This window comes from Leopardus geoffroyi, chromosome E1, assembly GCF_018350155.1.
Source record: "Leopardus geoffroyi isolate Oge1 chromosome E1, O.geoffroyi_Oge1_pat1.0, whole genome shotgun sequence".
NCBI lineage: Eukaryota > Metazoa > Chordata > Mammalia > Carnivora > Felidae > Leopardus > Leopardus geoffroyi.
Genome location: NC_059330.1, coordinates 22606067 through 22629473, shown reverse-complemented (window position 1 = coordinate 22629473; position 23407 = coordinate 22606067). Strand labels below are relative to the sequence as shown.

At 42.0% G+C, this 23407-nt stretch overlaps 1 protein-coding gene across 8 annotated transcripts in view; it reads left to right on the top strand.

The window, feature by feature from the left end:
• Window positions 1-23407, top strand: part of RFFL (ring finger and FYVE like domain containing E3 ubiquitin protein ligase) — a 66865-nt gene that overhangs the window by 11102 nt on the left and 32356 nt on the right. Inside the window, exon 2 of one of the 8 annotated variants that reach the window (XM_045488119.1) lies at window positions 4506-4632. The exons of 4 other annotated variants lie outside the window; for them this stretch is intronic. The gene's annotated coding sequence lies outside the window, so the exon portion shown is untranslated. Of the gene's footprint in view, window positions 1-118; window positions 261-4505; window positions 4633-9204; window positions 9482-23407 lie in introns of those variants that run through there. 3 more of the 8 variants (XM_045488122.1, XM_045488113.1, XM_045488117.1) reach the window with 3 other exon arrangements.

Genomic DNA, 23407 nt, shown 5'->3' with positions numbered 1-23407 from the left:
AAATGAAACTGTTTGGATGTTCTCAAGGAACACTGCTCCCTGTGTCTGGACTTTGCACTGGAGAAAGTTTCAATTGTTCAGAAGCAATACTAGTTAGAAAATGCAGCTTCTGTGGCTCCTAGCACAGCTGTCTAAATTGCCAGCTCTGTTGGGGCCTTTGGACAAGCATTGTTGAACACTTTTGGAAACAATTTATGTTTCTGATTCCAAAACGTCTTGGCTGTTCCCTGAATAGTTGGGAAACCTAGAAGTGGAGAAAGGTATGGCATTGTGTCTAGATTATTCAAGTCAAAACTGTTTTCTTTAAGTGTCTCTCGAACAAATGTCTCTCGCCATCTTTCTGACTGGGGTGGGGTGGGGTGGGGTGGGGGTGGGGGGCTGTAAAGAGAATGTTGACTCCCTGGGCCTTTCTTTCCTAGTTACTGACTATTCAGTAGGATGGCACGTTGTCCGGCAGTGTGCCACCTACAGAGGACTTTGGTTATTATAACCTTGATTAGGAAAGAAGGATGGAGAACATGAGTGTGAGGATACAGATGTTTTTGAAAGTCTGTGCCTGCTGTGTGAAGCCTTGAATTTGCACTTTGAACATTTGATTTGGTGAAGGACATTATAAAACTGTCTCGACAAAACAGCCCCCTTTCCTATTGAAATCATATTTTGCCCACGAGAGTTTGGGAAACATTAGGCCTGCTCAGCAGGATTTATTTTACTCATTCCGTTGTGTAAAATGATACTTTTTTTCTGAATGGAATTGTATGCGTTGTTTGGTGGGAGTCAGGGGAAGGCTTACTCTTGTCTAAAAGTATGAGAGAATTTGGTGGAAGACTGATGAAAAGACTGAGATTTCTTTTGCTGTGTTATACTTGTCTTTGTGCCATATTTTACCTGTATAAAAATTACCAACACTCCCTGTGTACTTGCTGTGTGCAGGGACTTGACTATATGAACTTATTTAATCCTCCCAACAGTTTTATGAAGCATGGGTACTAGTTTCTCTGTTCCACAGATGTGAAAACACTGCACAGAGAAGTTAAGTGATGGGTGCAAGGCCACACAGTGTTTGAACCCTTCTGGCTGTGAAGTCCAAGCTTTCAACCACCAGGCTATAGTGGCCGCATGGTCCACTGACACATCCGTTACCATTACTTTTCAGAGTATGTCTTCAGAAGTAGGTTCTAGTTCATATAGTGGTGGGCTTTGAAATTTCTTATATGTGTGCCTCTTTGTGTGGAATGGTATTTAAAAGGAGTATTAGGTGCCTGGGTGGCTCAGTTTGTTGAGTGTACGACTTGGTTTTGGCCCAGGTCATGATCCCAGGGTCATGGGATCAAGCCCCACTTGGGGCTGTATGCTGAACATGGAGCCTGCTTAAGATTCTCTCTCCCTCTCCCACTCTCCCTCTCTCCTTCCCTCTGCCCCTCTCCCCTGCTGGCTCTCTAGCTCTCTCTCTTAAAAAAAAAAAAAAAAAAAAAAAAAAAGTTAGCAACACTTGTTACTTACTAGTTTTAGTTCTGTTAGCACTGAAGTGTTGTTTCATGGTTTATTCCAAATTCTAACATTATAATTGTATTTTTAAAAATTTATTTATTTTTTTTGAGAGAGAGAGAAAGTGGGGCAGGGGCAGAGAGAAAATCCCAAGCAGGCTCTGCATTGTCAGTACAGAGCCCAGTGTGGGGCTCAAACCCACGAACCATGAGATCATGACCTAAGTCAAAATCAAGACTCGGATGCTCAACCAACTGAGCCACCCAGGTGCCCCTGTAATTGTATTTGGTGTATAAACCAGTCACCCTTAAAAGCACATTTGGCTAAACAGCTAAAGCTTTGGCTTAGAGAAGGATTTATTGATGGTTTTTCATTTTTCAATTATTTTTTTTCTGGTGGGGGCAGTGTCTTCCTGTTTGTCACTAGGCCTCAATAAATTGCCTTCTACATAAGACATGTAGATGTTCTGACTTCCTGTTGTAAATGATAATGGAATAAATGGTGATAGACCATTTTCAGGAGGAAGTCCTGATCAGTATAGAAAGTAAAACTTTGCTCTCTGGGCTTGAGACACGTGTCCTGCTTCCCCTACGTATGAAACCCTTGAGGACTGGCTTGAAGAATCACAGAAGAAGCATCATTTAATTTTTTTCTGCTAACCTCTCCCTCACATTTTTGGAGAATGCACCTGAGACTTTTGTAAGGAAAGCTATTTGTAGTAAGAAGCCTGTCACACGTGAGGTGCCCTACCTGGTAACCACGTCTTTCACAATTTCTTTGTCTTGTTGCTGCAGTGTTCAGATGCTTTTGATTTCCAGCAGGGTACTTTCGGCTGAATGCTGAGCTGAAACTACAGCAGAATTCATTCTGTATGGGTTACTTCTGCCTTTTGGCTCATTGCTTATGGCTCTGGGGGAGCTCAGACGGAAATATAGGGAGGGATGAGGCACAGGTAATGCCTGAAATGTATTTCAGGTGGTTGGGCCAGCAACTGATCCATGCTTAGAGAATCTTTTTTCTTTTTTTTCTGGCATGGTAGGAACTGCAACATAAGAAGAAATGTGCTTTGCTTTACAAACTTTTCGCCTTTCTGGGTTCCCCGTGGTGATTGGACAGTTGAATGAGTAATTGCACTTTTATAGTCACATCATCCCTAATCCTTGGCAACCAGCGATCTGTTCTCTGTCTGTATAATTTTGTCATTTCTGAAATGTTATGGAAATGGATTCACAACAATATGTGACCTTCTGAGATTGGCATTTTTAACTTAGCACGATGCCTTCCATGCAAGTTGTGTGTTGTAGTAGCCCGTTCCTTTTTGTTGAGAAGTAGTGGATGGATGTGCCACAAGTTTTTTTCAGCGATTCACCTATTGGTTGTTTCCAGTTTTCAGAATGTAAATAAAACTGTCACGGACATTTGTTTAGAGGTGTTTTGTGTATACAAGTTTTAATTTCTCTAGATTAAGTGCCTAGGAGTACAATTGCTGAGTTGGATGGTTTATATATGTTTATTTTTTTATTTTATTTTATTTTTATTTATTTATAATAAAATTTTTATTTTATTTTATATTTATAATTCAAAAATGTTTAATTTATACTTATGTATAATTTAAAAATGTTTATTTTATTTTATTAATTTTTACTTACTATTTTAATGTTTTACTTACTTTATTTTATTAATTTTTATTTTTTTAATGTTTTATTTATTTTTGCGAGGGTACGAGTTGGGGAAGGGCAGAGAGAGAGGGGGAGTGAGAATTGCAAGCCTGACAAGGGGGGGCGGGGACTTCAAACTCATGAACCATGAGATCATGACCCGAGCTGAAATCGAGTTGGATACTTGGGGGCACCTGGGTGGCTCAGTCGGTTAAGTGTCTGACTTCAGCTCAGGTCATGATCTCACAGTCCGTGAGTTCGAGCCCTGCGTCAGGCTCTGTGCTGACGGCTCAGAGCCTGGAGCCTGCTTTGGATTCTGTGTCTCCCTCTCTTTCTGCCCCTCCCCCATTCACGCTCTGCCTCTGTCTCTCAAAAAGTGAATAAACATTAAAAAAAAATTTTTTTTAAGAGTTGGATGCTTAACCAACTGAGCCACCCAGGTGCCCCAAATTTCTGGTGAGTTCTTTAGAAATTTGCCTCAGTGAAAATATCCTTAAATATGCTGAAAATTGATTTTACAATGGCCCTACCATCTTATTCACATAGCTATTTTTTTGTCAAGTGACCTTAGGTACCTCACTTCTGGTAATATTACTTAGCTTATGTCACTCATTTAAAAATACTAAAATAGCACGAGAGTGTAATATAAAGCAGGAGGTAAACCCCATCCTTATCAGAAGTAACTACTATGAAATGGTTTTAAACTTTTGAACTATATGTGTTTTGTATCTTTTTTCACTCTATGTGTATGTATATTCTGTGTGTGTGTGTGTGTGTGTGTTCGTGTTCCCGTAGTCCCCATCTGCTGTTGTGTTAATGCTTTTTTTGTTTTCAGTGGAGAATGTATTATGGGCGTTTTGGCTGTGATTTTTTTTTTTTTAAGTGCTTCAGCTTGGGATAGTGTTGTTTTCCTTTTTCTAACCCCTTTTGTTCTCTTATAAAAGGCATGAGAGAAGGCATGAGAGGTACCTTTGAAAGACCTAAACAAAATGTATTTTATTCTTCGTTACATGAGTTTGGGTTGAAATAAGGTTGTAGCTTTATTTGCAAGGAAATCAGCAGAATTCTGGATGTTGGAATCTACCTATCCACTTTATTATAAGTAATGTAAGTTTGATTTTATGAACCTTGAGGGAAGCAAGAGCTGTGAGCACAATAATCTTTGGAGAACGTACAGTCCTTTGGGTATTAGCCTACTCATCAGGGGCTTAATCAGATGGAGTGTTTTCTTAAGTGCTACTGAAATGCACAGTTCAGTCTTTATTTTGAAATCTCTCCTGTCTACTGTCTCTCTTCCATTATTTTGATTACCTTGATGGGACATTCAAGCTGTGCAGCCTTACTCTTTTATTTCCACAGCCTACACAAGCCAGTTTGAAGATTAACTGTAGGTGAACAGGTAGTTTTATCTACTTGGCCAGAAATCACCCATCCAGATGAGACACATGTCAACAGAGGCCCCATAGACTTGGGCACCTGCGAGAAGGTAACTTAAATCTTGTGGCATTTTAGTGGAAACCAAAGTGAAAAGTCAGAAAGTTTGACTTATGGGAGGCAGGGCATGGGTATGGGAGGTGGCAGGGAGTAGAGAGAGAAAGAGGAGTGTGTGTGGATGTATTTAAAGAGGAGAATCCAGAGGTACACAGTGAAGAAGAATTGTGAATTCAGGAAATCTTCAGAGTTGAATTACAGAATCTTTGTTCCGAGAGGGTGGTTACTGGGGAATAGGACGTGAGCCTACTAGTCACTTCATTATGAAGCTATGGGAGTTGTTTACGTGATGGAGTTGGAGGACAAGGGCCTGTCCCTGCCCTTCTTCTGTATTAACAACTCAGGAGAGAAAAATGAAGAAATAGCTTTGTAAAGGAAATTACACTATCAGACGGTTCCCACATTTCCATCGCCAGGTTTCTAAGTTGAGCTGCCCAGGATAGCAGATTGGTCACATTGCTGACTTCCTTTCCCCCCATCTTGTTATTAGGGCCTCCCACTGTGTCCTGTCAGCTTAGGATTCTTCCTTTTCCCCGCAGGCTTGCTACTTTTACAATTCCCTGACATTTAGGGATCTAGTATTTCACTGTGACTGAGGTAGGCAGTTGCTGTACCCTCGATATTGGATACCCTTCTGAACTATTACACTGCAGTGGATAATCAAATGCCCACAATTACATTATAGACCAGATTCTGGTCACGGTACCATCAGGGACAGACTCACGTCACGTGCCCTCACACAGCTGGTTGGGGGGGGGGGTGTTGTTTTGCAGCAAAGTGCTGTGAAGCAGGTTCCCACACCTGAACATGAAAGTGGCTCGTTAAAGATTAAAAGGACTGCCTGGTCCTTCTGGCCCCAAGATGGAATGATCCCCGGCATGGCGACAGCCTCTGTCTCCCAGGAGAGGCCATTTTATACAGGAGGTTTGTGCTTCCAAATGTTACAGTAAGCCTGCATTGGCTGATGCTGTGGTGATAAGTTGGCATTTGGGTACTCTCAAGACATATGAGCTATATAGCATCCCATGGTTTGAATTTCTGGGCAAAACTGCCTCATCAGGAAGTCAAAAGCCTCTACTTTCAACCTGTGCCTTTTGGGAGGTTTTATCCTTTGTTTTATTTGACTATTCTGTTGAGTCAAGTGAACTTTAATCTTTACAGCCATAAAAATTCCATTAAGCCCCTTGTACTGCATCCCAGGTGTGAAAGTGTCTCAGTATAATGACTGTGGGTGACAGCTAAAATCCTTAAGAGTAGTTAGGGTAATAATTGTCTCTGGAGGCTTGAAGAAAATAATGGTCCAGTTGACAAAATAAATATAGTTCAGTTGTTGTATACTTGGTGATTCTTGTGGGTAAGAGGACTAATGTCTGTGGCATACTCAGGGAGACTGTGGCTCATTTTGGTGGTCTTTGAAACACAACTTTTCATTTTATTGTAAACAGTGCTCAGGGAACATAACTATATGACTGGTATCTCAAAATATTTGAGTCCCACCTGCATCAGAATCATGTGGGAGCAGGAGATGATTATTGAAAATTCTGATTCTGGGGCCTCTCCACTTGGGCTAATCCAGAATGTCTGAGGGACTCGGATGAGAAAGAATTATTTTCAGTAGGCACCCCTGTGGATTCTTAAGTACCCCTAGAGTGGATTCTTGAGTATCCTAAAATTTACTCATTTTTCACATTTAGTTTCTGTGATTTATTAGACGATAGATGTTTGGTTGATGCTCATCTGTCTTTTTTGAAGGGGAGGTACTCTAGTTTTTTAAAAAAGGTTAGAAGATCCTAGAACTCCAAAGATGAGAATTTGGCAATGTCCCTAATACTCAACAAGCTGAGGCAGCCACTGGTTTCTGGAGACTTGGATTTATCAATTCAACCTCTTCTCCATAAGAGAAAGGATATGGACATTAATAAGATTAATTTTGTTGAAAAGAATAAATGTGCAGTATCCTTTAGGATGTTGGGGAGGAGAAAGTAGGTAAAAGGGAGATGATTAGAGGAAAAAGTGAGAAAGGGAAAAGATTAGTTAATAAATGGTAAAACGTTTAACCCAGTTTTAAATTACCGATACTTGGGGTGCCTGGGTGGCTCAGTCGGTTAAGCATCCAACTTCAGCTCAGGTCATGATCTCACAGTCTGTGAGTTCGAGCCCCGCGTCGGACTCTACTGACAGCTCAGAGCCTGGAGCCTGCTTCTGATTCTGTGTCTCCTTCTCTCTCTCTACCCCTCCCCCGCTCATGCTCTGTCTCTCTCTCTGTCAAAAATCAACATTAAAAAATTAAAAAAAAAAAAATTACCAATACTTGAATACGTGTTCCTTGTTAAAACAAAAAAATTCAAATTCTCGCGAAACTAAAAATACCTCCTGGATCTCCCATTGCAGTTCCCTCCCTGATGTGTGTATCCTCCCATATCTTTTTGTATGTATTTGGTAATTCTCTATGGATTTGGAAGATGACAGAATCCAGAGATGTGAATTTTTTTTTCTGTTTTGACACCTGGCTTACTTAACGTTTGTAACATTAAGATCTCTTGCAGAAAAAAAAAGGGGGGGCCTATAAATAGCATTACATATTCCTGTTCAAGAAAAACAGTGAGTGTGAGTGTGTGCAGATATCACACACACACACACACACACACACACACACACACACACACACTTAATCTCTCCTGTGACCACCCATAAAATGTACCTTTAGGTGAGGAATAACTTGTCTGAGTTTTAACATAATGCATTGAGAGAACTTAATAAGCACAAAGCCACCATTATTTTTCTTATTTCTCGTTTTCATATACCTCCTAGTTTTCATATAACCTCATAAAACTTCAAGTGCCTGAAGCCATTTGTTCAGATTTAGCATCTTTTGAAAGCCCTAAATCAGTGTAATCCTCAGCCTTTCCAGTCTAAAAGAAGGAACTGGGATGGGTATGTATGGTTATATTTTGGGGAAACTGATTGGAACTGTACAGAATCCCAAACCGGGAAATGATAATCTGCCATATTTCTCTTCACCTGCTAATGGTGTTTATTTTAGCAGAATTAGGAGATTCTCATGCTTCTGGCCCCCGTGTTGCTGTTTATATAATTTATATTTACTTCCTGGGTATAGTACCATCTGAATTTTCTCTTCCTTTTTTACAGTTACTAATATAGAATGAGCCAGAAGCCTCTAACAATAATGTTTTTTCCAAAAGAGGTTTCATATTTGTCCATTACTGTACGAACCTTGAGAGTTGCTCCATACCAGAATGTTGTTTATCATCAACTACAGAAATATTTCTTAAAATGTGGTCCATGAGATAATGGTTGTCAGCTGCTGTAAAACGCTTTTATCATTTGAAAAGAACTAATTAACACATACTGTAGGAAAACTTCTTTTAAACAGCCATTTTCTGAAAAAGAAAATGCTGAAAGGGAGGAAATAAAAGAGAGAACATTTTATAAAACCTTATAAAGCCCAGTGTGGCTATCCTACTGGAATAATGTAATTAAGGGGAATTAAGCAAGTTGGATAAATAACTTTTTTTTTCTTTAACTAGACCCTTGAAAAGGAATAGAATTAAGTAGCATAGTTATTAAACCCAAAATCTGACGGTCTGCACATACATTTTAATTAACCTAATAACGTTTACTGAATGACAGGCTGGGCTGGTAGTTATATCCCGAGTTCATAGCATGTGGGATCTGCCTTGAAGGATGGACAAGGCTTGGAATGGGAGCCTTGAATGCCCATGCTAAGGAAGAGCTGGTAGCCGTGGGAAATTTTGAGCAGGCAACAGAAGGATCTGATACGAAATCTCGTTTCTTTCTTATCAAATGAGAAAACACAGAAAGCAAGGGCTTAATCTTTTGTTTTCTTGGTATAGCACCAAAGCCGTTCTAGCTGGTCAGGGCAAATTCAATAATAATTAATAGCTGTTGATGAACCAGTCATTCTAGAATTGATTATTTAATAAGCTGGCCAATAAATGAGAATCGACCTAGATTTAGGGATTTTTAAATGTAAGTGGTAATACAGTTTTCACACACTCCTGTATTCCTTAAGCATCTGGTAGGTGTGATGGTGGATAATGTAGCTTAAGCTGTGTGTGGCAGCTGATTAAACAAAAAAGCCTTCAGTTATTTCTGTCTTAATTTGAGATTTTGAATTGCCTAAGGAAATAGAAAGGTCAGAGAGGGCCTAGTAGGGAAAAAGAAGAGTGAGCCTGGTCATAGCTGACAGAAATTCACTCTGATGATTTGACCAGCTAAGGATGACTGGGCAAGCTCCGGAGTCCTCTGACCCAGATGTTCTAATTTGTAAATGCAAAGTGACTTCTTTATCAGCTACTCTGGAGAAATCTTCAGGGCTGTGAACCTGCTACCTTCTGTAATCTTGCTGCCCTGAGCCCCGGGCTGTTCTCAAATGAAACTTTGGAAAGTGACCACTGGAGCCTCCCAGGTAAGGGCTCCAGAGGCAGCCGATCGACCAGCAGGAGGGCCATGAGGAAGCTGCCCCCGGTAATCAGCACTGGATTTAAAAAAAAAAAAAAAATCAGTGGGGCGCCTCTTCTTTTTCGAGGTTGCACTTGATTGTGGTTGGCTCAGGCTGGGTTGTTTGGGAAAGAGGAGTTTTGCCTAGCATGAGTCAGCACTGCCCTGGGTAAACCGCCTGCTCTGTTGCAATCTCGCTTACCAAAGATACGTCCCCAGGCGGCACCATTCACTCTGCCTGAAAGCTGCTGCTGTTGGCTCCTGAGATGAGCTCATCTGAAATGGCTCCAAGGACCTCAGCGGCAGGAACTGGAGGCAGCCTGCTCTCTGCTGTGGTAATGTTTTGAAACAGGCAAAACCAGGTAACCCCAGACTGTTTTCTCTTAGTTTCATTTTCATCAGCTAGACTGAGCTGCAGGACGAACTGGGCCAGTCCTTTGTCTCAGAAGTTCGTTAATGCCTTAACAATTTGGGTGTCTTAAAGTCAGTCCTTCAGTCCTTTGGAGGGTGTCTGAAGGGGAGAAGTTTCACTTCATTTGGGATCTGGATGTGGTTTTAGACCTAATTAGACCATTTATTACAGAAACCTTAGAGAAGCCAAACACATCAGGGTTACAGCTTTATCCATCTTTTGCTCTTATAGTTTCTGTCCTATGTTTTTTGAGAAGCAGTTTGGTCAAACTGAACCGTTATTAAAGGAAGAGAGAGAAGCAAAGGTATTTTATTATCTACCTAATCATTGGGAATATCGAATTATAGGGAACACTGTCTTATCAGTGAGTTTCCATATTTCTGAGGTACTATGAAGCACCTCTCCTCATCCCTAATTCTGATCAGACTACTATTCTCTCTCCCTCCTGCTCTTCACTTCTAACCTTGTTTTGAAACAAAATTTTTTTTTTAATGTTTATTTATTTTTGAGACAGAGACAGACAGAGTGCAAATGGGGGAGGGGCAGAGAGAGGAAGACAGAATCTGAAACAAGGCTCCAGGCTCTGAGCTGTCAGCACAGAGCCCGATGCGGGGCTGGAACCCATGAACCGTGAGATCATGACCTGAGCCGAAGTCGGACGCTTAACTGACTGAGCCACCCAGGCGCCCCTCTCTTCTAACCTTTTTAAGTCTTCAGCTTCAATGCTAGGCAGTTGCCCCTCTCAAAGTTTGCTTCTGCTCCTTCCAGTTCCCCCCAAGTGGCGCATGTTCTTTTACCTCAGGCCTTTAAGGCCTTTACATAAGCCAGCCGTCTCTAAAACACCCTGCCCCAACTTAACCTAGCTACTGGCTTTAGCCCGGAAGTCACTTCTTCCACAAAGTCTCTTACTCACCAAGACTGGATGAGTACTCAGGAGAACACAGAATTTACTCTGACCATAGGGTATATCAAGAATCACCGTCTGTTTTCTTAGACTTCTATCCATATTACTTGGCACATGGTTCTCAGGGTAGAATGAGGAAGAACCTATAGTGTACTTCCTCAGCTCTGATCCTCTTACCAAACCGTTTGTTATTTCGGCTTCTACCCACATTACCTTGCTCGTGTTTTCCTGAAGAACCCAAGTAAACTCCAGATTACCAAACCCAGTGTTGTGGTTTTAGCTTCCACCTTACTTAATCTCTGCTTGGCATGTGGCAGTGTTGAACCATTCCTTCCCTGCCACCCCCAACCCTCTTCATTTGGCTTTGAGGCTACCTTGTCTCTTCTGAGTTTCCAGTGTCCTTCTATTATTTCTTTGTATTCTCTTTTGACTATCCCATAAATGTTGAGATACTCCAAGGCTTTGCCTTGGGTGTCTTTCCACTCTTCCCCGTAGCTTTACTCCAAGGATCTCAAATATACCCATAAATTCAGCTATCCTCAGTATGTCTTACCAACCAGCTGTCTGTCCCACGCTTCAGATCCTTATTTCCAACTTGATAGACTTTGTCCAACTTGACAAACCTACCAGAGTGTTCAAAAGGCATCTTAAATTGTTACATACATTATCTCCACTACCCAGTATCAGTTATCTGCTTGTATTGCTGTAGGTTTGAACTCTGTTAATGATGTCTACCAGATCTTCCTATTCATACTTTTTAATGCCTCACATCATCTAAATATGCTAAATCCATGGTTGCTTAAACCCTTTTGATTGTATTATTGGAGTACTGTTTGATGTGTGGCTTTCCTTCATTTCCACTGTATTGCATTACTGTACCGGAGGTCAGAAAGTAGACATTTTGTTTAACCAGTCCAATGGCTTAAAATGTGTGTAAATAGTTTTAGGCAGGGCCTGCACTCTTCAATGATTACAGGTAACTGGGATGCCTGGGTGACTCAGTCATTTAAGCGTCCGACTTCAGCTCAGGTCATGATCTCACAGTTCATGAGTTTGAGCCCCACGTCAGGCTCTGTGCTGACAGCTCAGAACCTGGAGCCTGCTTCAGATTCTCTGTCTCTGTCTCTCCTCCCCCTTCCCTGCTCACGCTCAGTCTCTCTTTCAAGAATAAATAAACATTAAAAAAAAAAAAAAGATTACAGGTAACCCTTCTCCCAGATGTTAAATACTAAAGATGTCACATTTTACCTACTTTGCCTCCAGGAATTTGAGTTTATAACTTGTGGTTGAGACCCTTATCAAATCTTTTTTTTTAAAGACTTTATTTATTTATTTATTTATTTATTTATTGTTTTAAAAAGTAATCTCTACTCCCAATGTGGGGCTCAAACTCACGACCCCAAAATCAAGAGTCTCTACGACTGAGCCAGCCAGGTGCCACCACCACCCCTGCCCCCTTATCAAATCTTGACTGGGCTTTTGCCACTCTACCATGGGTCTTTCTCTGCTCCTGTCTCCTTCACATTGTTGCCAAAGTTATCATTCTAAAAGCCCAAATCAAATCTTTTCATTCTCAGGTTTTCAGAGTGCCATTGGTTCCCTGTTTCCAACTTAGCTTGATAGGTGAAGTCCTTCACAATTTGACCCTATCCTACCTGTCTCATCTCCTTCCTGTCCCCAGTCATTTCTCTCCAGTCCAACCCCTTCCCAACTTCTCTCATTTTCCGAATCCCTGGTTATTGCACTTTCTTCTAGGACTCTGTGTCTTTTTCTGGTGGCCTCCCCCTCAGACTAGCAAAGTACTCATCCCCCAGGAGACTTACTTCATATGTGAAACCTTCCCTGCCTTCTTCAAGTAGAGTTATTCCTCATTATTTGGACTTCCACGGTTTATTATTTGGTTTCTTCCAGTAGACTGTTGAATTCCTTGACTGAGCCTGTTCCCTGGCCTAGATCCTGACACCATCAGACAGTGTTTGAAGTGGGTTCCCAGGGTCCAACCACTAGTCCAAACATTTTTATTAGTCTTGGCAGTATTAGAAAATTCATAAGCTTTCTTATTAGGTGGCAGCTTTTTAGTTCCTATTGGATGAACTTGAGCCCATGGTGCCTATTCCATATATTTCACCTGAAACCATCAGGTAACCATTCAAAGTTGATTTGAATATTTCTTGGGCTTGCTGAAACTTAGTTCTACAGTATCACCTACCATTTTTATATAGTACTTTACAAAATTATTTCCCTTGTATCATTTTATTTGATACCTACAATACTCTGTTTTGGGTAGGCTTTATTTATCCCTATTTTACTGGTGATTATAAAGCTACATTTGACATTGAAGCCTACATTCATGTGCTACTTCAGAGAGAAAATGTGTTTTTACATTGCTTTAAGCAACTGGTTTTTCTCTTTGTAGTGAAATATACCCTGTTGGGTTCTACAAAAAAAAAAAGGTGCCTTTGCTCAATAGGCAAGTGCTAAGGATCTTGCCTTTTACAAGACCGCTTTGCCATCAAGGTGGAAGGAGGTACCCTGAGCCCGCCTGACCTACAGAAAGGCCTTGACTGTGGTTAGAGACCTTGACTGAAATTTTAATGGCGTGCCCACTCCAACCTCTAGCTTTTCTGTTGTATTTCCTATATTTAGAATTTGTTAAAATCTATTTCAGTAATGGAGTGTGAAACCAGGTTGATGAGTGAAGGGAGTTGGAACAAGGTGGAGTAAGCTGAACGTTAAGAGCCCAAAAGTTTTCGTAATAATGTCAGCGTATGATTGCATTTGTAGGGTAATAACTTCTGTCGTGCTAACATGCCATATTTGGGACTGTGTGGAATTTGAACCAATACGATGAACCACAGAGCAAGGAAATAATCTGTTAGATGCTGGCATGTGACTTCCAATTTTTGTCCCCCTGCCCGCACTGCCCCAATGTTTGAGAGGATAAAAATGATTACAAAGTTTAAAAACCAGTCCTATCATTGTAAGTTTAAGAAAAAAAAGGAATGATTTTAGCCTACTGAAGGAAAAGCTAAGGGATGGCTTGATTACCATCTTAAAATAGAAGAATAGTTTTTGCCAGGGGGGTTTTGATTAATTGTTCTTTGGTACTTCAAAGATCTAAGAGGAAATGGGCTTAAATTGAAGGAGGAGTCATTGTAATGCATATGAGGAAGATTTTCTTGATCATCCAAGTTGGGAAACATTTGAATGATTGCTAAAAGCGTTGAATTTCTGACGATTTCAGTTTTCTATTACCGTGTAGCAAATCATCTTAAAATTTGAGTGGCTTCAAATGGCAACCATTTTATTGCTTATGAATCTGTGAGTTATATTCAGGGAAGAAGGGCATATTGCTTTGCTCCATGTGATTTGACTTGACTGGGGGATCCAACATGGGTTCACTCACATACGTGGGCCTCTCTGCTAGCCGTTAGCTGAGACATCTTGGTTCTCCTCCATGAGTTCTGACACTCTCTTGGTCTCTCATCATTCATTAATCAAAATCAGGCTCCTTTTACATGGTGGTTGGTTTCCAAGGTGGCCATAATGGAAGCTGCAGGGCCTCTTAAGGCCTAAGCCTGGGCATGTTAATCAGTATCTCCTGGAGGGTGTTGGCATGTGTGAGACAGTCTATGTCCTTTCTCTCAGATAACCTTAAAATGAGGGTGGGGGTTGAGAAAGGGAACAAGACTGATCCAGATAGGTACAACATAAGGCAGAATGGTGGGTGCCTTAAGATAGGCCTGCTGGTCTCCTCTTGCTTCCAGGACCTGATTGAACCCGCCGCCTGGTATGCTCTGCCCTCTAGTCTGCCTAGGCTAAATTATGTCTCATTCATTCAGCACATCATTTAAGGAATGTTTTTTGAAACCTCGCATATTTTTTCTCATAGTTTCTAGCACCTTTTTCCTTCATAACATTTTTTGTTTACAGTTTTTACAATTTGTAATATTTGTGTGATTATTTGACTGATATGCAGTAGACAAAAATATGTTTGCTTTGCTCTCCAGTAGCTAACATAGTACCTGCCTCATAAAAGGCACTCAGCAAGTATTTGTTGAATGAATAAGTGGTTGATTGAATGCATGCATGAATGAAGTGATACTTGAATTCAGTTTTAAAGGGTGATTAGAATTGTGGACAGGTGGAGCAAATGACTGGGAAATTCATGGTTCTGAAATGGAGGTGCAGATTAAATTGCTCATGTAATTCTAGAAGACGAGAGGAACTGGTTTGGGTGGAGATGAAGGGTTTGGTTTTGAGTGTATTTGCTGTGCTAAATTTGAGGTATGGATATCTAGGGAGCATTTAGAAGTCAGGTGCTGACACTGAAGGGTGAGAACTGATTCCAGATATTTAGATTTGGGAGTTATCTGACTAAAGTCTGTGGAATCCATTCATTCAACACAGACTCCATGAGCTCCGACTGTGTGCCAGAAAACTGTGTTACAGGGCAGGTGAGCTCAAGTCTCGCTGAAGAGGAGCCAGCTTGGTGAAGAGAGCTATGGAGAATGTTCCAGGACGAAAAGGAACCACAAGTGGGCAGACCTGGGTGGGGGGCAATAAATCGTCCTTTTCTTTTTGAGGACCTGAAAGGAGGATCACCAGGGGATTAGAGTGAGGTGAATGGGGGAGCGGGGCAGCAATGGGGGGCGAGGTAAAGCAGGAGAGAAAGGCAGGCCCCATATCACACAGGCCTTTGTGGGCTCTATGGGGTGTCTAAGCTTTACCAAAATAAGCATGGTGGTGGGAAAGTCACTGAAGGTTTTAAAGCAGGAGAGTAACAAGCAGTATGTTTTTTTGTTTTTTGTTTTTGTTTTTTTAATGAAAGGTGATCCTGAGTACTGTGTGGAGAAAAGAGAGTGGCAAAGAGGGGACCAGTCAGGACGTGTTTGCCCTAGTTCTTGAGAAAGATAATGGTACGTAGGACAGGGTATGGCAATGTATAGAGTGAGAACGGGATATTTGCAGGATAGATTTGAAAAGACCCAGTAGAATTCACTAGAGAAGGAAAAGAAGAATGGTAAGTACAGAGTCCTAGGGGACACTTAGGGGGCAAAAAGGAGGAGCCAGGAAGGACTGGGAGAAAGATTGGTTTTTGAAGTCAAAGGGGAGTCTAGCTACTGCACTTTCAGTGGAAACCGAAGGGGAAGAAGGAGCCAGAAGGAAGAACACGGGTAGGTCATTGGCATATGGCGCTGCAGGGAGGTCAGGAAGGTGGAGGATTTGGGGAAAAGTCATGCGTCCAGCCATCAGATCTTTGGTGACCTTGGAGAAAGGGCTTTGGGTAAGATAGTGGAGCTAACAAATGAGTGTGTGACCTGGAGGTGAAGCAGAGCACCACTCTTTTTTGGAGAAGTAGGGAGTTCGAGAGAAAGGGAGACTAAGCGGAGAGCCCACTTGTGCAAACTTGCACAGAGAAGCATGTGTGTGGAAACAGATTTATAAAAACTTTAATGGACCAGTGTTTACCGAGCATCTACTATATGCCAGTTGCTGTGCTAGGGACTATACTGAGTCTGTTCTATTTATCTTTGTTTTTAAACAGTTTGCCTAATAGTGTAGTGACCTCCAAAATGAATTTCTAGATTCTAAGGTATATAAGAACTTCCTTTGGGGTATGGGAAGGAGACATCAGAACTAAGTTTTTTGTTGTGTGTTTTAATTTTTTTTAATGTTTGTTTTTGAGAGCGACAGAGCGTGAGTGGGGAAGGAGCAAAGAGAGAGAGACACACACAGAATCCAAAGCAGGCTCCAGGCTCCAGGCTCTAAGCTGTCAGCACACAGCCGGACGCCAGGCTCGAACTGAAGAACCGCGAGATCATGACCTGAGCCAAAGTCAGACACTTAACCGACTGAGCCACCCAGGTGCCCCAGAACTAAGTTTTTAAAAATATTTTTATTTTACTCTTTGAAATTTCTTCTTAGTATTAGGTTTTAGAAAGAACACAGTAGGGGCACCTATATTACATATAGATATATTGGAGATGTGCTAATTTTTTTTAACTGATGGTCAGAAATGGTGCTCTCCTGGTCTACTGAATAAAGGGGAGTTGTTGAGATGGAAAGAAAAGAAGAGGCAGAAAGGGGGGTGGGGAATCAGCATACCAGGTAGTTTGTACGTTGTTTTAAACCTGTCCAAAACCCTGTGATGCTGTTTCTGCCATTTACAGACAAACTGAGGACCAGAGACTAACTTGCCCGACGTCACACAGCTAGTTAAGCGGTAGAACTGGAATTTGAAGCCAGGTCTGTTTTGCTTGAAAGCCTTCTTACCTGACATATTTTCCCCCTCCCCTCGTCTGCTTGATGGCTCTTTCATATTTTTCCATTTAATTCTCACATCTTAAAATACACATTTTGGGTGTCCGTGGGTGGCTCAGGCGGTTGACTATCTGACTTTGGCTCAGGTCATGATCTCATGTTTTGTGGGCTTGAGCTCCCATCGGGCTTTGCGCTGACAGCTCAGAGCCTGCCTTGGATTCTGTGTCTCCCTCTCTCTGCCCCAACCCCCTTGTGCTCTGTCTCAAAAATAAATAAACATTAAAAAAAACTAAAAATGAAATCCACATTTTGCAGTTGAAGAGTCTGAGGCAAAGGTAAACGGTTAGCACATGGTCCCATATCTAGGGTAGGGCACCAGCGGCGCGGCACGCCTGATCACCGTGTTCTTCCCAAGGTACCACCACTGCCTCAAAGTAAATAGAACCCTGTTGAATTGTTTCGGTAAAGTAGGTGAGGCAGTTGCTGGTTATTCGACCAAGGCGTGGAAGAGGGGAGAGGGATTGGTTGGGCTTACACAAAGTAGAAAAGAGTAATAGTTCCCACTTTTTGAGCATTTTGTGTTGTTAAGGGCTTGCATTAATTACCTCATTTAGGGATTCCATTTTACAGAAGTGGACGCGAAGATTGGGAAAGTTTAGCACCTTGACTGAGGTCACGTAGGAAGACTGTGAGTTCTGTCTAACTCCAGGCCCCATGTCCCAAAACCCTGCCGAACACTGCTCTTTGGAAAGTTCCTGTGGAGACATCAACTAACGATGAATAAAAGATTTCTGAGGCCAGTGGTGGTTTGGTCCCAGTTGTATGAATTTGTGGGGTACCCAGTAAATAAAGTCTTCTGACGTTTCTGTAATACTTGGTAGGTCAGGTGTGGAGAGGTTGGGGAGTTAGAAGGGAAGAAAACCATAGAATAAGAGTTCAGTAAATCAAGAGAGTTCAATAAATCCTGCCTCAGGGTGTAGGACTGGTGGATTGCAATGGATTGTGGTGTCGAAGAAAGTTGTGTTTGAAATTCATTTTTATAATAAATGTGGTTCTGTTTGATGCAAGGTATGTTGGGATATGGAGGCAAGAATGCAAAGATGATAAGATGGGATCTTTGACCTCTAGAAGGTCAGAGAGAGAGAAAGTGTTTGACTGTGGTGCATGATTGAAGGGTATGGAGCGGTAGAAGGGGAAGAAGTATGGGGAAGTATTCTACAGACTGGCTTGTTGCAGATCGAGGGTGGCACTAGGTAGGGGCGGCCCGGCGGGTGCCATCTGTTTCCTCAGGAAGACCCCTCAGGGTTTCGGTCACTACGTCTTAGGTCCGGTTCAAGGCACAACATTTGTCTTGTTTCGTACCTGGAAATGATCAGTCTTTTGGGGACAGCACTGTATTCAGACTTCAGTGTCTGCGATCAGAAAGGAATGACAACTTATTATTTTAGGGTGGCTGAGGCCTTTCCTATTGACGGGATTCTGGATTTTGCTAGGGTATTGCTTTTCTATATCAAGAGATCTGAGAAATGAAATTTAATAATACCACTCTTGCTTGATGAGCATGGAATAATAGAATAGTTTGTGAGGGAAGTTAGAAAAAAAACAAGCTAGGATTATTGATTGCCTGGGGCGCCTAGGTGGCTCAGTTGGTTAACCGTCTGTCTGACTCTTGATTTTAGCTCAGGTCGTAATCTCAAGGTTTGTGGGGCCTGTTTGGGATTCTCTCTCTCCCCTCTCTCCTGTCCAACACCCCCATCAAAGTAGGTAAATAAACTAAAAAAAAAAAAAAAAGAAAAAAGATTGTTGATTGCCTACTATACGCTCAGTTTGGTACTGAGTGCTTTTGCATAGAGTAGGACATTTAATTCTCCCAGTGGGCCAATTATCCTCAGTTTATAAATAAAGAAACCAAAGCTCTGTCTCAGCCGGTAAGAGGATAAACTGAGATTGGAACCCAGTCCCTCCAGTTCTAAGAGCCCATACCCCCTAACTGCTGCTGTACACAATTCCCATTTAAGCTTCATGAACAGACCTTGTCCCACAGGAGAGAAGATGGTGTGCCACCTAGTTGAAGTATTTCTCTACCTTGGGTTATTCTGGACTCAAAATGGCCCCCTCTGTTTTTTTCTAGGTTTTTCTAAGTTTGTTGACCACATTTTGATGTGATTGTGTTCTTTTTATTTTTAACTAATCTCTACCCCCAATGTCGGGCTTGAACTCATAACCCCAAGGTCTAGAGCCATGTGCTGTACCGACTGAGCCAGCCAGGCACCCCAAAGTGGTCACATTCTTTATTTAAATATGTGAATACCATCACCCAAGCCCTTTTGTCTTCCTGTCTTCTTGCTTTTAGTTTGGGAGACATTGTATCTCTTTGGAGGTACTAATCTGTACACATTGATTTTGCATTAATTTTATTATCTTAATTTTATGGGTCATGAGATTCCTCCAAGCTCCTAACTAGTCACCCTCCCTCCTTCCCCTTCCTTCTCCACTGGATTTAAACTCAAATTCTGAGTCTGACTTTGGAATACTTGTCTGGCTCCAGTCCAGCTATCCAATTTAGCTGTGGCTCTGTGGATTGCTAACTGTTATTATTACCATCCCTCCCTTCATGCCCACTTATAGCTCAAATCAAATCCAGTTTCTCACTGTACCTCTATGTCCTTGATTTCATACTTGGGTGTCCTTGCTTTTCTGTTGTGCTTTTGGCTTAGAATGTCATTCTTCCTGTGAAGCCTCTTTGTCTGATCCCTCCCTGGGAGTAATCACTCCTTCCTCTGGGTCTCATAGTAGAGAATTCTCTTTTATGGCACAGTACACTTTCTGCTATATATTTCAATAGTTTGTGTACATGCCTTTATGTCTCCTACTAGACCATAACCTCACTGAATAGATTTACCCGGATGACCTTTGTATCTCCTCTAGTGTCTAACTCAGTTCCCTGCACGTAGTAGGCATTCGATATCTGTTGGATGAATAGGTAAATGGAGAAGCAGAACTAAATTTTTTTTAAAATATTTGCTTAGAGAGAGAGACAGACAGAGCCATGAGTGGGGCAGGGGCAGAGAGGGAGGGAGACAGAATCCAGAGCACAGAGCCTGACGCCGGCTTGAACCCACAAACCGGAGGTCATGGCCTGAGCTGAAGTTGGACATTTAACCAACTGAGCCACTTAGGCGCCCCTCCTGAAGCAGAAATTAAGATTTAAGTTTCTGCTCATTGATTTGGATTCTGCCCCCCGCCCCGCCTTTTTTTTTCCTTTCTCATTTCTTTTTCTTTTCTGTTAAACTTGCTGTGTTTTCCTTTGTACTGACTCACCGAACTTGTCTTTACCACTCCTTTTTCTTACTCAGATTTTGCCTCATTTTTTCCCCATTAACAATCACTGTGTGGGAGTGCCACAAGCTGCTGGTCAGATTGTCTCCATCCTTTTGTGGCTTTATTCTGTACAGGAATCATATGACCAGCATGAGAACCGAGTGGTGACTACATTAAGATTTTAATAAAAAGACCATGTGTAAAGAGAACAGTCCTTAAGGTTTGTTATTTAGCTTGCAAATGGGAAACTTTCCGATCCACATTTCAAGGGAAGGGGAAAGAATCCTTGGATTACTTGAGAGGTAGATCAAGGCATGTATTCACACTGTGGATTTGTGGGGTGTTGGAGGTGTCTTTTTTGACCAAAGAAATAACGCCGAAAGCCACAGAAGCTTCCTCTCTTAGTGTTGAATCCTGGAATCTACAGCTGGAAGAAACATTAGGGATTTGTGTTGTTCAGCCTTCCTATTTTCCAGATGAGAAAACAGACCCTAGGAGGCTAACCGATGGGTCCATAAAAACTGGGATATTTGTTGGCCCAGCATTTATTCCCAACACTGAATGTGGCTTGTGGGGGACACCGCTAACTCTTTGAAAGCGGTGAAAATTTCACTTCACGTGGAGGCTTCAGGTCTGTAAAACCAGAAGGCTTTTGCTGCCAAGTAGACCCAGATTGGTAGCAGGTTGGGTTGGGGGCAGTGTTCACCAGAAGGGCCCTTTTAAGTGTTGTGATCACTGGGGTGGTTCCCTTCTGGGCATCTGCTCAGTGGGGATTCTGGGCCGACAGAGACCTGTTTCTTCTACATTTGAAAAGAGACCCACGTTTAATAATAAAAACATTTCCAATCTTCCTTGCTCTTTTCCCAGCCTTCATATTTCACGTTTTGTTTCAGGCGTGACTTCTTATCTCAGCGCGTGTTTGTGTTCAGTTTTTATTATTTAGGTCAGGCGTCAGTAGGAAGCGTAGGAGAGACCGAAAGTGGCTCAGGAGCTCATGATTGTTTTTTTGGTGCTCTTCAGGTGAATCTTTTTTAACCCAACTCATAGAACAAATGTTGTCAGTGGACTGCTGTTCAGTGAACCATTTGTTGGCAGATATGAAAGGTTACCTGTTTTGTGGCTAGGCAGCAGCAGTGTAAATAGATCAGACTGCCCAGAACAGGAAGTCAAGTGCAAACAGGATGTGCTTGTCTTTACTGTAACTTTGTGTATCTGTGTTTTGAAACTTGGTGTGGTTAAAAAGTCAAGACTTCTAGTATTTGAGCTTGACCAAAGATGTCTCTGTTTCTGGTTTGAAAAGGTGGTAAGGCAACTAACTAGTCCTTTACTGCCCTTGCCTGTATACAGGTACACATCTTTCTTCTAGGGATTAAGCCATTCTTCCTGGTGCATGATGGTTTTTTTCCTCCCTTACACCGTATTGCATCCATATGTTTCATAAAATGAAACCACTGAATTGCCTGCTGATGTGTTACTTTTGGTAGATGAGGGATCCAAGCTGTGCTTGGCTATTTATTTCTTAATAACAGTAGAAAATCTTAGCCTATAATTCCCCAGCCTTTTAAATTACAGGTTCCTTTTGTTGGATTCCAGGATTTCTAGCACACCTTTTGAGTGCTTCCTAAGTGTGGTAGTTTACAAATTACCCCCAGGCCTTTTTAGTCTTTGAATTGAAAATTTCCTTGTATGTTGGAGGCTGGATCTAAAGCTAACTGCTGAACTGTTTTACCCCTGTAGGCATGTTTCTGGAGAAGAGATTAAATAAGCAGTTTGCTTGTTGGGGAGGTCACTCAGCTGGTAAACAATCTTAGGAACCTCTATTTGATAAACCCCTTCTCATTCCTCATTGCTTCCCACTGCTGAAATCTGCTTTATTACGTTCGTTAGGGAACTGGATGGTCTATAGAATAACTCCCTGTGGGAAGTAATCTTGGGATCTTTGTGGATTATCATAACCACTTGAGCTATTTCAGAACAGGTCCATTCTGGTGGTCTCAAACCATAAACTAATGACTATGGAGCAGGTACAAGTCTGGGTAATGTTTTTTGTGCAATCCACATCCTTGCCACATTGCAGACTATCCTTCTTCTTTTCTTGTTTTTAAGTTTATTTATTTTGAGAGAGGGAGTGTGCACTTGTGCACGTGAATGTGGCCAGGGGGTTGGGGAGGGGGTAGTGGCAGAGAGGGAGAGAGAATCCCAAGCAGGCTGCATTTAGAGCCCTATGCGGGTCTCAAACTCATGAACCGTGAGATCACGGCCTGAGCTGAAACCAAGAGTCGGGTGCTCAACTGACTGAGCCACCCAGGCACCCCTGTCCTTCCACTTTGTAATTCCAGGAGCAGATGGGTAAAGTGGCACATATTGGCATCAATGAGAATAGCATTACAGTATCAGTATTATGATAGACCGATATCAGCACAGGTGTCTCTTTTCTTGACTCTCGCAAGGAGTGGTAAATATGAGCCAGTTTGCACTTCATTGTGGGATATACAGGCAAAGAATAAAACCCGAAGACCAGGTTAAGCACAGGTGTTCTTCCCAAGGAGGGAAGGTGATGAGAACATGAAGGATTTCTTTGTGGTATGAGGTGAACTAGAAATCTCCATTTCTGCCTCTTGGGAGAGATAGTGGACATATCACATCCTGGCAGGAGCAGAAAACATTTCAGAGAGTCAGCATAATTTCTAGATTGAGATCAAACATCAAACCAAGCCAAAGGTCTGTGGGAGGAAGGGGGTGGTTAGTCTGAATTTATCCTGGGTTTATCACAAACTCCCATCAGACTTCAGCGCAGCACAGGCAGTTATGGGGCTCCAGGTGGGGGCCAGAGGTGTGTGTGTGCTCAGTCCTCTGCATCAGGTGGACGGAAGGGTTGAGCTGAGGGAGAGTCTCCAGTAACTGAGCCGTGGGAAAATTGGCAAGCTTGTTGGCAAAGCGGTGGACTTGGGAAGAAGTGTAGCAGGCTGGGCTGCATGAAGGGAAAACCACCTCCAGATCCCCTCTGCCCCTTCTCCAGGGATTATAAAGTTAAGAGCTGGTGGGAGGGGCCTGGGTGATTTAGTTCTTGGAGGATCATTAGAAAACTAGACTTTGCCTGATGAAAGAAAGGTATTAGCAGGTCTTGAAAAAAGCAGATAGGGGATAGAGCAGGTAAATTTTGTCCCTTTAAAGAACCTTAAAACAGCTTCTCTTTAAGTTACTTGTAGCCAGCTTTTATTGAGTACTAGTTCTGTGCTAGGCTCTGGAGTACATGCTTGACCTGCATTATTTTAATCCTTTCAATTATCCTTTCAACCTAGCAAGCTCTGTTGTTTTTGAGAAAAATAACGTTTAAAGGGATTAAATAACACCAGGGGCTAGAGTCCTCAGTTGAGTTCACGCCAC